Below are 13,470 nucleotides of genomic sequence, written 5' to 3'. Positions count from 1 at the left end.
CTGAGGTTACCCGGCCTGGCTCGTCGAAGATGCGCCTGAATGTTGACATGAAGGCAGTGTAGGAAGATAGCAGGGTGTCGGACCTCTCCCATAACGGTGATGCCCAATCAAGGGCTGAGCCACTGAGAAGAGAAATAATGTAGGCAATTTTTGTACGGTCACTGGGAAAATTGCCAGGTTGTAGCTCAAACTGAATCTCACACTGGTTGAGAAATCCCCTGCAGAATCTTGGAGATCCGTCAAATTTTGCTGGCGTTGGAAGATGAAGACGTGGAGCAGAAATGGGTAAGGTGGGTGGGGTTATAGCTGGAGTCACTGTGGTTGACGCACCAGACGCGCCTGATCCACGGAGAGTTGTCTGAATCCCATCCAGCCGAGTAGAGAGATCCTGGAGACAGCGGATGATGTGGCCCTGTGCAGCCTCCTGATGTTCTAGTCGGGCTGCCAGTTCTTGCATCGGCCTGGCCGCTTGATCCTGGTCTCCGGCTGGATTCATTAGGTCAGTGCTTACTGTCACAACTGAGGGCCTGAGCTGACGGGAGGCAGTTGTAGGGGCTGAGATGTACCGGAACCTGGGAGGTTGTATCAGACCCCTGGACATGTAAGTAACATGAATAATAACTGCCCGAAGGCGTGACCACGACAACTTGGATAAAAGTCAATGATGTTTATTATGACAACTCCGCAACACAGCAGCAGTAAAAGAAAACGTAAAAGTCAGCAAAGAATAAATACAGTTCCTGGGTACTACAGGATGGCAGGAGCCACAGGGCACTGGTAGTGTGAGATAGTTCTTATGATCTTCTAGATGGAAAGTCCTTACCAGGCCCGACTGTAGCAATGGAGATAACCCAGGATTGTGCCAGCTGGTGTTCCAGGAAAAGCTGGGTTGCTGAAGATAAAACAGCTGCTGTGGATACTGGCTGGAACCAGACTGTTGTTAGCACGGAGTGGATACTGGCTGGAACCAGTTAAATAATAAATGAACTTGGGAGCGATGAAATATGAACTGAAAATGTAGAACTTGAGAGCGGAGAAATAATAATACCGGTGGAGAGTGGTAAAGTGTAGAAAGGACACCGGCCCTTTAAGGGAAGCTGTACTCTGCTGGAAGCTGAGCTGGAAGCAGGTAATGTTGTAGCTGGAAACAGATGAATCCACAATGGATTGGAGAGTCAGGCTACACCGCAGGTGGAATGCTGGTGCGGGTCTCTATGGTGGAAGTCTTGAGACAGGAGCTGGAACCTGGAAGACAATCACAGGAGAGAGACAAACAGGAACTAGGTTTGACAACCAAAGCACTGACGCCTTCCTTGCTCAGGCACAGTGTATTTATACCTGCAGTAAGGAAGGGATTGGCTAGGCAATTATGCAGATTATCAATACTGAGAACAGATTGGTGGAAATGATCAGCTGACAGAATCCAAGATGGCTGCGCCCATGCAGACACTTGGAGGGAAGTTTGGTTTGTAATCCATGTGGTAATGAAAACAGTAATGGCGGCGCCGGCCACCGAAGACAGGAGGCGCCAGGCTGACAGATGCACATCCAACCACACGGACACAGCGGAGGCCGCGGCTGACGTAATCGCCACTCAGACACTCTGCATGCAGAAGTTCAGGGACGGCGGCGGAGGCCGCGGGAGACGCCATGCCAGGTGTAATATGGCGTTTACTGTGACAGCGTCCCAGAGTGACAGGAGAGGATACAGGAATGTACACATCAGGATAACAGATGGGATCCGGTCCTGGAGCGCTGAGCCAGCCTTAGGAGGCATCTGATGGGTAAGAAATGGCGTCCAGATACCCGGATCGTGACACCGGGCAGTTTTGTGCTATTGTAGCATGGCTACTGTCCCACCTTTAAACTAAATAAACTATCGTGTGGTTTTATTATGCGCACACAACCCTACGCAAGCTTGCGTAATTACGCAACCGTGCGTACCTCTATGCCACGTGTGCGGCCTTGCGCCACGTGCACGTTTTTGTATGCTGTCCTCACGTTCTGTACCATGTGTACCAATGTGCGTACGCAATAAAACAAATCACACAACTTCTATAAATGTGAGCAATACTAACTATAATCGCTCACTTTACACAACACACAGTTTCTTTCTGTATAAACCTTTACAACCAGGCCAGACTGCGTTTGTGCTTTACACTTACTTCCTTAACCATTTATTTTAGTTTTAACTATATAGCAACAAATGTATTCGGTTTCACACAGATCTATAATGAATCTAGCAATATTTAATAATTAAAATGATATGATTCAGATTGGATAGCTATCTTGCAGAACATACACTGATATAAATATACACATAATTATAATAATATTATATATAATATATATTTATATAATATATATCACTTGACTCTCATAGAACCCCCACACAGTACACACCTACTGAATGAATGCATTTCCTTCAAAGTCTCTAATTTGCATATCAACAGAGGTTCATATGCCTGTTCAAGAGGGTAGTGGGACAGGTTAATTATCATTTCAATGGCTATCCTAAACTAGCAAGCAGAGTTAACTAAATCCTAGAGGTAAAACGAAAAAAAAAACTTTTTTATATCTGTGTATAATTCTTACACTAGGCCCAATTGAAACTATTTGTAATTGACTATGGCATGGGTTAAATAAATGCATTGGTAACTTATGGTGTTTTATGTGACCAAGGAAAGCTGATTATTCTGAGCAATGAAAATCAGCCATTTAGAAAATGACCTTCCCAAAATGGCCGCTGCTCCTCCCCCTTCCACATCCATGAGGGTTACACAAAATGGTGGACAGGCCATGTGGTTAGTCCAAAATGGAGGACAGACCATGTGGCTTCCTTTGTCACAAAGAAATCACACATTATACAAGCACCAGGAGTTATTTTAGGCCTGAATTAAAAATAAAAACTATATCAAGGCTATGCAGCAACTTTTAAATATACTTTTAAACCTAAACAGATAAACAATCCAATCTGAATCAAACACAATATGACTTATTTGAACCTTGTTTTGCAACAATAAAAATAAATTTTAGCATCTTAAATATTATGAGAAACGCATTGTCCCTTGAATTTCATATCAGCGTCTTACTAATAACACAACAATACACACGGATATGATTTTCTCAGCTTTAGGATGCATCCATCACAAGCTGATCGACCACAGCGTCGCATTTATAATGTACAGTGCATCATTAAGAACGTGATATCGCAGACCAGCCCCCATCTAAGAATGCCAAATTGATTTCTCACAAATATTTAAAATGCCCGCTCGAATATATATATTGTAAATGCCTGCAACTCTTATTACCATAGCCCATGAATGTGCGCTATACATCGCAAAACACTGCATCCCATAAGAGAAAACAATACACCCACACATTATCTGAGTTCCAAAGCTCATTGATGTATATATTTGTTATTAAAAGGATATGGAGTCAATATATAATACAAGGTACAGTATACCTATAGTTACATGATTACAACTCACACAGTAAGCAGTTAATACATATAGTTACATACAGTTACATGCCATTACATACAGTTTCAGTTACAGGCCAGCGATACAATTACCATTCCCTCCAATGCATCTTATGTCTCTCTCTCTCTGTAAATAAATACAGGAACTGATCTGCCAGCAAGTCCATCATCGTCTCAGACCTTACAGCAACTGAGCTCCTTTGTGATCAATGTGTTATCTAGTTTCTGGGGGAGGGATTCACGATGAGTCACCAGTTCCTTTGTATATGGTAATCAGGTTCAGCCTTGAAGACATCCAAAGGGCTGGCCTGAGTTTCCTGTTCATTACCTGTTTGGAATATCTATTGTTCTAAATAAAAGTGATTTTAGCTTTTATACATTTAATCATAATTCCGTGTTACAGTGTCCTACAACTTAATAACAAGCATCAAATGAATCCACACATTAATCTGGTTGTTTCAATAGTAAACATGACCGGTCTATCTTGTTTCGTTCAAATAATACACATACATGACACCACTCCATCATATACAATTATAAATCATCATGATGTCTGGCGCTTGATACCACCACAATTATGTACTGTATAAAATAAGTGTCGAATCCATCTCTGTGGCATGTCCGTGTAAATGCGTGTGTTACCATATATCGCTGTGCTCTCTGCGCGTATTTGCAAGTATAGCGACTTACATGTGTGTAGTTTGTATGTTCTCTTTATGTAATATTTTTGACTTCGACATACCATACTGCTGTATATATACTGGTGGTCAGCAAAATTCTGCACTGTCCTCCTACTATATGCTGCGCACAACTACAATACAGCACAGATATGGATAGTATACTTGACGACACAGAGGTAGAGCAATGGACTACTGTACCGTACTGCTATATATATATATATACTGGTGATCAGCAAAATTCTGCACTGTCCTCCTACTATATACTGCGCACAACTACAATGCAGCACAGATATGGATAGTATACTTGACGACACAGAGGTAGAGCAATGGACTACTGTACCGTACTGCTATATATATACTAGTGGTCAGCAAAATTCTGCACTGTCCTCCTACTATATACTGCACACCAGAGGCAGAACTCTGGGAGGCAACGGAGTCACCTGCCGCCGGGCTCCTGCTCTGAAGGGGGGCACCTATCCTGCCATTCTGTGACACCATTGCATTAAGTTAATTGATAGCTGCCACTGTCTTTTTAGTGGCCAACTTCCTCACTAGTCCCCGCACCTTACAAATCACACCCTCTTTATTATACTGAATATACACATTTTACAAGTATCACACCTAGGATTAGAAACCACAACCTATTACACTGGAAGCAGACACCTTACTGATGAAGCTGTTTGCTCCTGTATAGGAAATTTGAGAATTTTAACTATATGAAGTTACTTCTCTGACAATTACACGTAATTTCATATAGTTAGAATTCTCATACTTCCTCTACAGGAGCAAATAGCTCTATCAGTACAGTGTTTGCTGTCAGTGTAACAGGTCATGAGTTCTAATCCTGGGTATGACTGCTAAGAAATGTGTGATTTAAAATAAAAGACAATTAAATGTATAAATACAGTATATAATTTTTTTTTCACAACACTCCATATATATATATATATATACACACACACACACGCACGCACACACGCACGCACACATACAAACATGTATTTATCTTAATATAGGAAATAGGGGGGCACCAATATTTATCTTGCCTCCGGGCAACTGTGACAAACTTGCGCCACTGCTGCACACAACTACAATGCAGCACAGATATGGATAGTATACTTGACGACACAGTGGTAGAGCAATGGACTACTGTACCGTACTGCTATATATATATATACTGGTGGTCAGCAAAATTCTGCACTGTCCTCCTAATATATACTGCACACAACTACAATGCAGCACAGATATGGATAGTATACTTGACGACACAGTGGTAGAGCAATGGACTACTGTACCGTACTGCTATATATATATATATACTGGTGGTCAGCAAAATTCTGCACTGTCCTCCTACTATATACTGCACACAACTACAATGCAGCACAGATATGGATAGTATACTTGACGACACAGTGGTAGAGCAATGGACTACTGTACCGTACTGCTATATATATATATACTGGTGGTCAGCAAAATTCTGCACTGTCCTCCTAATATATACTGCACACAACTACAATGCAGCACAGATATGGAGCGTTTTCAGGCAGAGAACGTAGATATTTGCAGCACACTGGGCACAGATATGGAGCGTTTTCAGGCAGAGAACGTAGATACTTGCAGCACACTGAGCACAGATATTTGCAGCACACTGAACACAGAAACTGAGAGAACGCAGCCACGTCCTCTCGCTATCATCTCCAATACACGAGTGAAAATGGCGGCGACGCGCGGCTCTTTATATGCAATACGAATCTCGCGAGAATACGACAGCGGGATGATGACGTTCGGGCACGTTCGTGTTAACCGAGCAAGGCGGGCAGATCCAAGGCTGCCTCGGAACCGTGTAAAATGGGTGAAGTTCGGGGGGGTTCGGAACTCGTGGAACCGAACCCGCTCATCTCTATTTATTATAAACGTCTTTCTTTTCTTTTTTATTATAACCTTTTACTTTGGTTTTAATTTTATGTTTGACAGTGAAAGTGGAATATCTGAGTCACAATGAGAGCCCAGTGCTCCCTGTAATATATCACTCACAATGCACTTATCTACAGTGACGCATTACCATACCTGTCCATCACTGCCGCATTACCATACCTGTGCATCACTGCCGCATTACCATACCTGTGCATCACTGCCGCATTACCATACCTGTGCATTGCTGCCGCATTACCATACTTGTGCATCGCTGCCGCATTACCATACCTGTGCATCACTGCCGCATTACCATACCTGTGCATCGCTGCCGCATTTCCATACCTGTGCATCACTGCCGCATTACCATACCTGTGCATCGCTGCCGCATTACCCTACCTGTGCATCGCTGCCACATTACCCTACCTGTGCATCGCTGCCGCATTACCCTACCTGTGCATCGCTGCCGCATTACCATACCTGTACATCACTGCCGAATTACCATACCTGTGCATCGCTGCCGCATTACCATACCTGTGCTATCACTGCCGCATTACCATACCTGTGCTATCACTGCCGCATTACCATACCTGTGCATTGCTGCCGCATTACCATACTTGTGCATCACTGCCACATTACCATACCTGTGCATCACTGCCGCATTACCATACCTGTGCATCGCTGCCGCATTTCCATACCTGTGCATCACTGCCGCATTACCATACCTGTGCATCGCTGCCGCATTACCCTACCTGTGCATCGCTGCCGCATTACCCTACCTGTGCATCGCTGCCGCATTACCCTACCTGTGCATCGCTGCCGCATTACCATACCTGTACATCACTGCCGAATTACCATACCTGTGCATCGCTGCCGCATTACCATACCTGTGCTATCACTGCCGCATTACCATACCTGTGCTATCACTGCCGCATTACCATACCTGTGCATTGCTGCCGCATTACCATACCTGTACATCACTGCCGAATTACCATACCTGTGCATCGCTGCCGCATTACCATACCTGTGCTATCACTGCCGCATTACCATACTTGTGCATCACTGCCACATTACCATACCTGTGCATCGCTGCCGCATTACCATACCTGTGCATCGCTGCCGCATTACCATACCTGTGCATCGCTGCCGCATTACCATACCTGTGCATCGCTGCCGCATTACCATACCTGTGCATCGCTGCCGCATTACCATACCTGTGCATCGCTGCCGCATTACCATACCTGTGCATCGCTGCCGCATTACCATACCTGTGCATCGCTGCCGCATTACCATACCTGTGCATCGCTGTTGCTATTTCTTTCTGAACCTGAATAGGTATCAGTGATGTGACATACACCTGAGACGTTACGCCGGGACATAGCAGCGCTGGCACATGGGGATATATATACGGGTATCAGACTCAGGGTCGACAGTGTCTAGGTCGACACACATTAGGTCAACGCCTATTGGTCAACATTGAGTAGGTTGACACAGGAAATAGGTCGACATGACCATTAGGTCGATATGAACAAGGTCGATGTGGAAAAAGGTCGACAAGAGTTTTTAATGTTTTTTTGGTGTAGTTTTCTTCGTAAAGTGACGGGGAACCCCAATTAGTGCACCGTGTCCCCTTGCATGGCTCACTTCACTGGCCATGCCTCAGGCACGGTGCCTCGCTCTGCTGCCACTGCGCTCGGCACAGGTTACCGTTCCCAATTGTAGTCCACGTTGAAGTATGAAAAACTTATGTCAAACTTTTTCCATGTCAACCTAATGGCCGTGTCAACCAGTGGTGCCGAAGGCACGCGTGCCAAAAAATGGGTGCGGTCAAATGCCACGTGGGGCATGGCCAATGAAAATGGGGGCGTGATACACATATGGCGGAGGGGCAGATACACATATGACCCCAATTGTGCCAGATATACATTGCTCCCACAGTGCCAGATACAAAAATGCCCCCAGAGTGCCAGATACACATTGCCCCACAGTGCCAGATACACATTGCCCCACAGTGCCAGATATACATTGCCCCACAGTGCCAGATACACAGTACCCCACAGTGCCAGATATACATTGCCCCACAGTGCCAGATATACATTACCCCACAGTGCCAGATACACAAATGCCCCCAGAGTGCCAAATATACATTGCCTCAAAGTGCCAGATATACATTGCCCCAGAGTGCCAGATATACATTGCCTCACAGTGCCAGATATACATTGCCTCACAGTGCCAGATATACATTGCCCTAGAGTCCCAGATACACATTGCCTCACAGTGCCAGATACACATTGCCCCACAGTGCCAGATACACATTGCCCCACAGTGCCAGATACACATTGCCCCACAGTGCCAGATACACATTGCCCCAGTGCCAGATACACATTGCCCCACAGTGCCAGATACACATTGCCTCACAGCGCCAGATATACATTGCCTCACAGTGCCAGATATACATTGCCCTAGAGTGCCAGATACACATTGCCTCACAGTGCCAGATACACATTGCCCCACAGTGCCAGATACACATTGCCCCAGAGTGCCAGATATACATTGCCTCACAGTGCAAGATATACATTGCCCCACAGTGCCAGATATACATTGCCCCCACAGTGCCAGATATACATTGCCTTACAGTGCCAGATATACATTGCCCCACAGTGCCAGATATACATTGCCCTAGAGTCCCAGATACACATTGCCTCACAGTGCCAGATACACATTGCCTCATAGTGCCAGATATACGTTGCCCCACAGTGCCAGTTATACATTGCCCCACAGTGCCAGATACACATTGCCCTACAGTGCCAGATACACATTGCCCCACAGTGCAAGATACACATTGCCTCACAGTGCCAGATATACATTGCCTCACAGTGCCAGATATACATTGCCCTAGAGTGCCAGATACACATTGCCTCACAGTGCCAGATACACATTGCCCCACAGTGCCAGATACACATTGCCCCAAAGTGCCAGATATACATTGCCTCACAGTGCAAGATATAAATGGCCCCACAGTGCCAGATATACATTGCCCCCACAGTGCCAGATATACATTGCCTTACAGTGCCAGATATACATTGCCTCACAGTGCCAGATACACAAATGCCCCCAAAGTGCCAGATATACATTGCCCCCACAGTGCCAGATATACATTGCCCCACAGTGTCAGATACACATTGCCTCATTGTGCCAGATACACATTGCCCCAGAGTGCCAGATATACATTGCCTCACAGTGCCAGATATACATTGCCTCACAGTGCCAGATACACATTGCCCAAAGTGCCAGATATACATTGCCCCACAGTGCCAGATATACATTGCCCCCACAGTGCCAGATATACATTGCCCCCACAGTGCCAGATATACATTGCCTCACAGTGCCAGATACACAAATGCCCCCAGAGTGCCAGATATACATTGCCCCACAGTGTCAGATACACATTGCCTCATTGTGCCAGATACACATTGCCCCAAAGTGCCAGATATACATTGCCTCACAGTGCCAGATATACATTGCCTCACAGTGCCAGATACACATTGCCCCAAGTGCCAGATATACATTGCCCCACAGTGCCAGATATACATTGCCCCCACAGTGCCAGATATACATTGCCCCCACAGTGCCAGATATACATTGCCCCCAGAGTGCCAGATATACATTGCCTTACAGTGCCAGATATACATTGCCCCACAGTGCCAGATATACATTGCCTCACAGTGCTAGATACACATTGCCCCACAGCGTCAGATACACAAATGCCCCCAGAGTGCCAGATATACATTGCCTCACAGTGCCAGATATATATTGCCTCACAGTGCCAGATACACATTGCCTCATAGTGCCAGATATACATTGCCTCACAGTGCGAGATACACATTGCCCCACAGTGCCAGATATACATTGCCCCACAGTGCCAGATATACATTGCCTCACAGTGCCAGATATACATTGCCTCACAGTGCCAGATATACATTGCCCTAGAGTCCCAGATACACATTGCCTCACAGTGCCAGATACACATTGCCCCACAGTGCCAGTTATACATTGCCCCACAGTGCCAGATACACATTGCCCCACAGTGCCAGATACACATTGCCCCACAGTGCCAGATACACATTGCCTCACAGTGCCAGATATACATTGCCTCACAGTGCCAGATATACATTGCCCTAGAGTGCCAGATACACATTGCCTCACAGTGCCAGATACACATTGCCCCACAGTGCCAGATACACATTGTTCTACAGTGCCAGATACACATTGCCCCAGAGTGCCAGATATACATTGCCTCACAGTGCAAGATATACATTGCCCCACAGTGCCAGATATACATTGCCCCCACAGTGCCAGATATACATTGCCTTACAGTGCCAGATATACATTGCCTCACAGTGCCAGATATACATTGCCCTAGAGTCCCAGATACACATTGCCTCAAAGTGCCAGATACACATTGCCTCATAGTGCCAGATATACGTTGCCCCACAGTGCCAGTTATACATTGCCCCACAGTGCCAGATACACATTGCCCCACAGTGCCAGATACTTGCCCCACAGTGCAAGATACACATTGCCTCACAGTGCCAGATATACATTGCCTCACAGTGCCAGATATACATTGCCCTAGAGTGCCAGATACACATTGCCTCACAGTGCCAGATACACATTGCCCCACAGTGCCACATACACATTGTCCCACAGTGCCAGATACACATTGCCCCAGAGTGCCAGATATACATTGCCTCACAGTGCAAGATATACATTGCCCCACAGTGCCAGATATACATTGCCCCCACAGTGCCAGATATACATTACCTTACAGTGCCAGATATACATTGCCTCACAGTGCCAGATACACAAATGCCCCCAAAGTGCCAGATATACATTGCCCCCACAGTGCCAGATATACATTGCCCCACAGTGTCAGATACACATTGCCTCATTGTGCCAGATACACATTGCCCCAGAGTGCCAGATATACATTGCCTCACAGTGTCGGATATACATTGCCTCACAGTGCCAGATACACATTGCCCCAAGTGCCAGATATACATTGCCCCACAGTGCCAGATATACATTGCCCCCACAGTGCCAGATATACATTACCCCCACAGTGCCAGATATACATTGCCTCACAGTGCCAGATACACAAATGCCCCCAGAGTGCCAGATATACATTGCCCCACAGTGTCAGATACACATTGCCTCATTGTGCCAGATACACATTGCCCCAAAGTGCCAGATATACATTGCCTCACAGTGCCAGATATACATTGCCTCACAGTGCCAGATACACATTGCCCCAAGTGCCAGATATACATTGCCCCACAGTGCCAGATATACATTGCCCCCACAGTGCCAGATATACATTGCCCCCACAGTGCCAGATATACATTGCCCCCACAGTGCCAGATATACATTTCCCCCAGAGTGCTAGATATACATTGCCTTACAGTGCCAGATATACATTGCCCCACAGTGCCAGATATACATTGCCTCACAGTGCTAGATACACATTGCCCCACAGCGTCAGATACACAAATGCCCCCAGAGTGCCAGATATACATTGCTTCACAGTGCCAGATATACATTGCCCCACAGTGCCAGATATATATTGCCTCACAGTGCCAGATACACATTGCCTCATAGTGCCAGATATACATTGCCTCACAGTGCGAGATACACATTGCCCCACAGTGCCAGATATACATTGCCCCACAGTGCCAGATATACATTGCCCCACAGTGCCATATATATATTGCGCCCACAGTGCCAGATATACATTGCCTCACAGTGCCAGATACACACTGCCCCCACAGTGCTAGATACACATTGCCCCAGAGTGCCAGATATACATTGCCTCAGAGTGCCAGTTATACATTTCCCCACAGTGCCAGATACACATTGCCCCACAGTGCCAGATACACATTGCCCCACAGTGCCAGATATACATTGCCCCACAGTGCCAGATATACATTGCCCCACAGTGCCAGATACACAGTACCCCACAGTGCCAGATATACATTGCCCCACAGTGCCAGATATACATTACCCCACAGTGCCAGATACACAAATGCCCCCAGAGTGCCAAATATACATTGCCTCACAGTGCCAGATATACATTGCCCCAGAGTGCCAGATATACATTGCCTCACAGTGCCAGATATACATTGCCCTAGAGTCCCAGATACACATTGCCTCACAGTGCCAGATACACATTGCCCCACAGTGCCAGATACACAATGCCCCACAGTGCCAGATACACATTGCCCCACAGTGCCAGATACACATTGCCTCACAGTGCCAGATATACATTGCCTCACAGTGCCAGATATACATTGCCCCACAGTGCCAGATACACATTGTCCCACAGTGCCAGATACACATTGTCCCACAGTGCCAGATACACATTGCCCCAGAGTGCCAGATAAACATTGCCTCACAGTGCAAGATATACATTGCCCCACAGTGCCAGATATACATTGCCCCCACAGTGCCAGATATACATTGCCTTACAGTGCCAGATATACATTGCCCCACAGTGCCAGATATACATTGCCCTAGAGTCTCAGATACACATTGCCTCACAGTGCCAGATACACATTGCCTCATAGTGCCAGATATACGTTGCCCCACAGTGCCAGATACACATTGCCCCACAGTGCCGGATACACATTGCCCCACAGTGCAAGATACACATTGCCTCACAGTGCCAGATATACATTGCCTCACAGTGCCAGATATACATTGCCCTAGAGTGCCAGATACACATTGCCTCACAGTGCCAGATACACATTGCCCCACAGTGCCAGATACACATTGTCCCACAGTGCCAGATACACATTGCCCCAGAGTGCCAGATATACATTGCCTCACAGTGCAAGATATAAATGGCCCCACAGTGCCAGATATACATTGCCCCCACAGTGCCAGATATACATTGCCTTACAGTGCCAGATATACATTGCCTCACAGTGCCAGATACACAAATGCCCCCAAAGTGCCAGATATACATTGCCCCCACAGTGCCAGATATACATTGCCCCACAGTGTCAGATACACATTGCCTCATTGTGCCAGATACACATTGCCCCAGAGTGCCAGATATACATTGCCTCACAGTGCCAGATATACATTGCCTCACAGTGCCAGATACACATTGCCCCAAGTGCCAGATATACATTGCCCCACAGTGCCAGATATACATTGCCCCCACAGTGCCAGATATACATTGCCCCCACAGTGCCAGATATACATTGCCTCACAGTGCCAGATACACAAATGCCCCCAGAGTGCCAGATATACATTGCCCCACAGTGTCAGATACACATTGCCTCATTGTGCCAGATACACATTGCCCCAAAGTGCCAGATATACATTGCCTCACAG

Source organism: Pseudophryne corroboree, chromosome 9, assembly GCF_028390025.1.
Source record: "Pseudophryne corroboree isolate aPseCor3 chromosome 9, aPseCor3.hap2, whole genome shotgun sequence".
Classification (NCBI taxonomy): Eukaryota; Metazoa; Chordata; class Amphibia; order Anura; family Myobatrachidae; genus Pseudophryne; species Pseudophryne corroboree.
Note: the sequence above shows the minus strand (reverse complement) of the source record.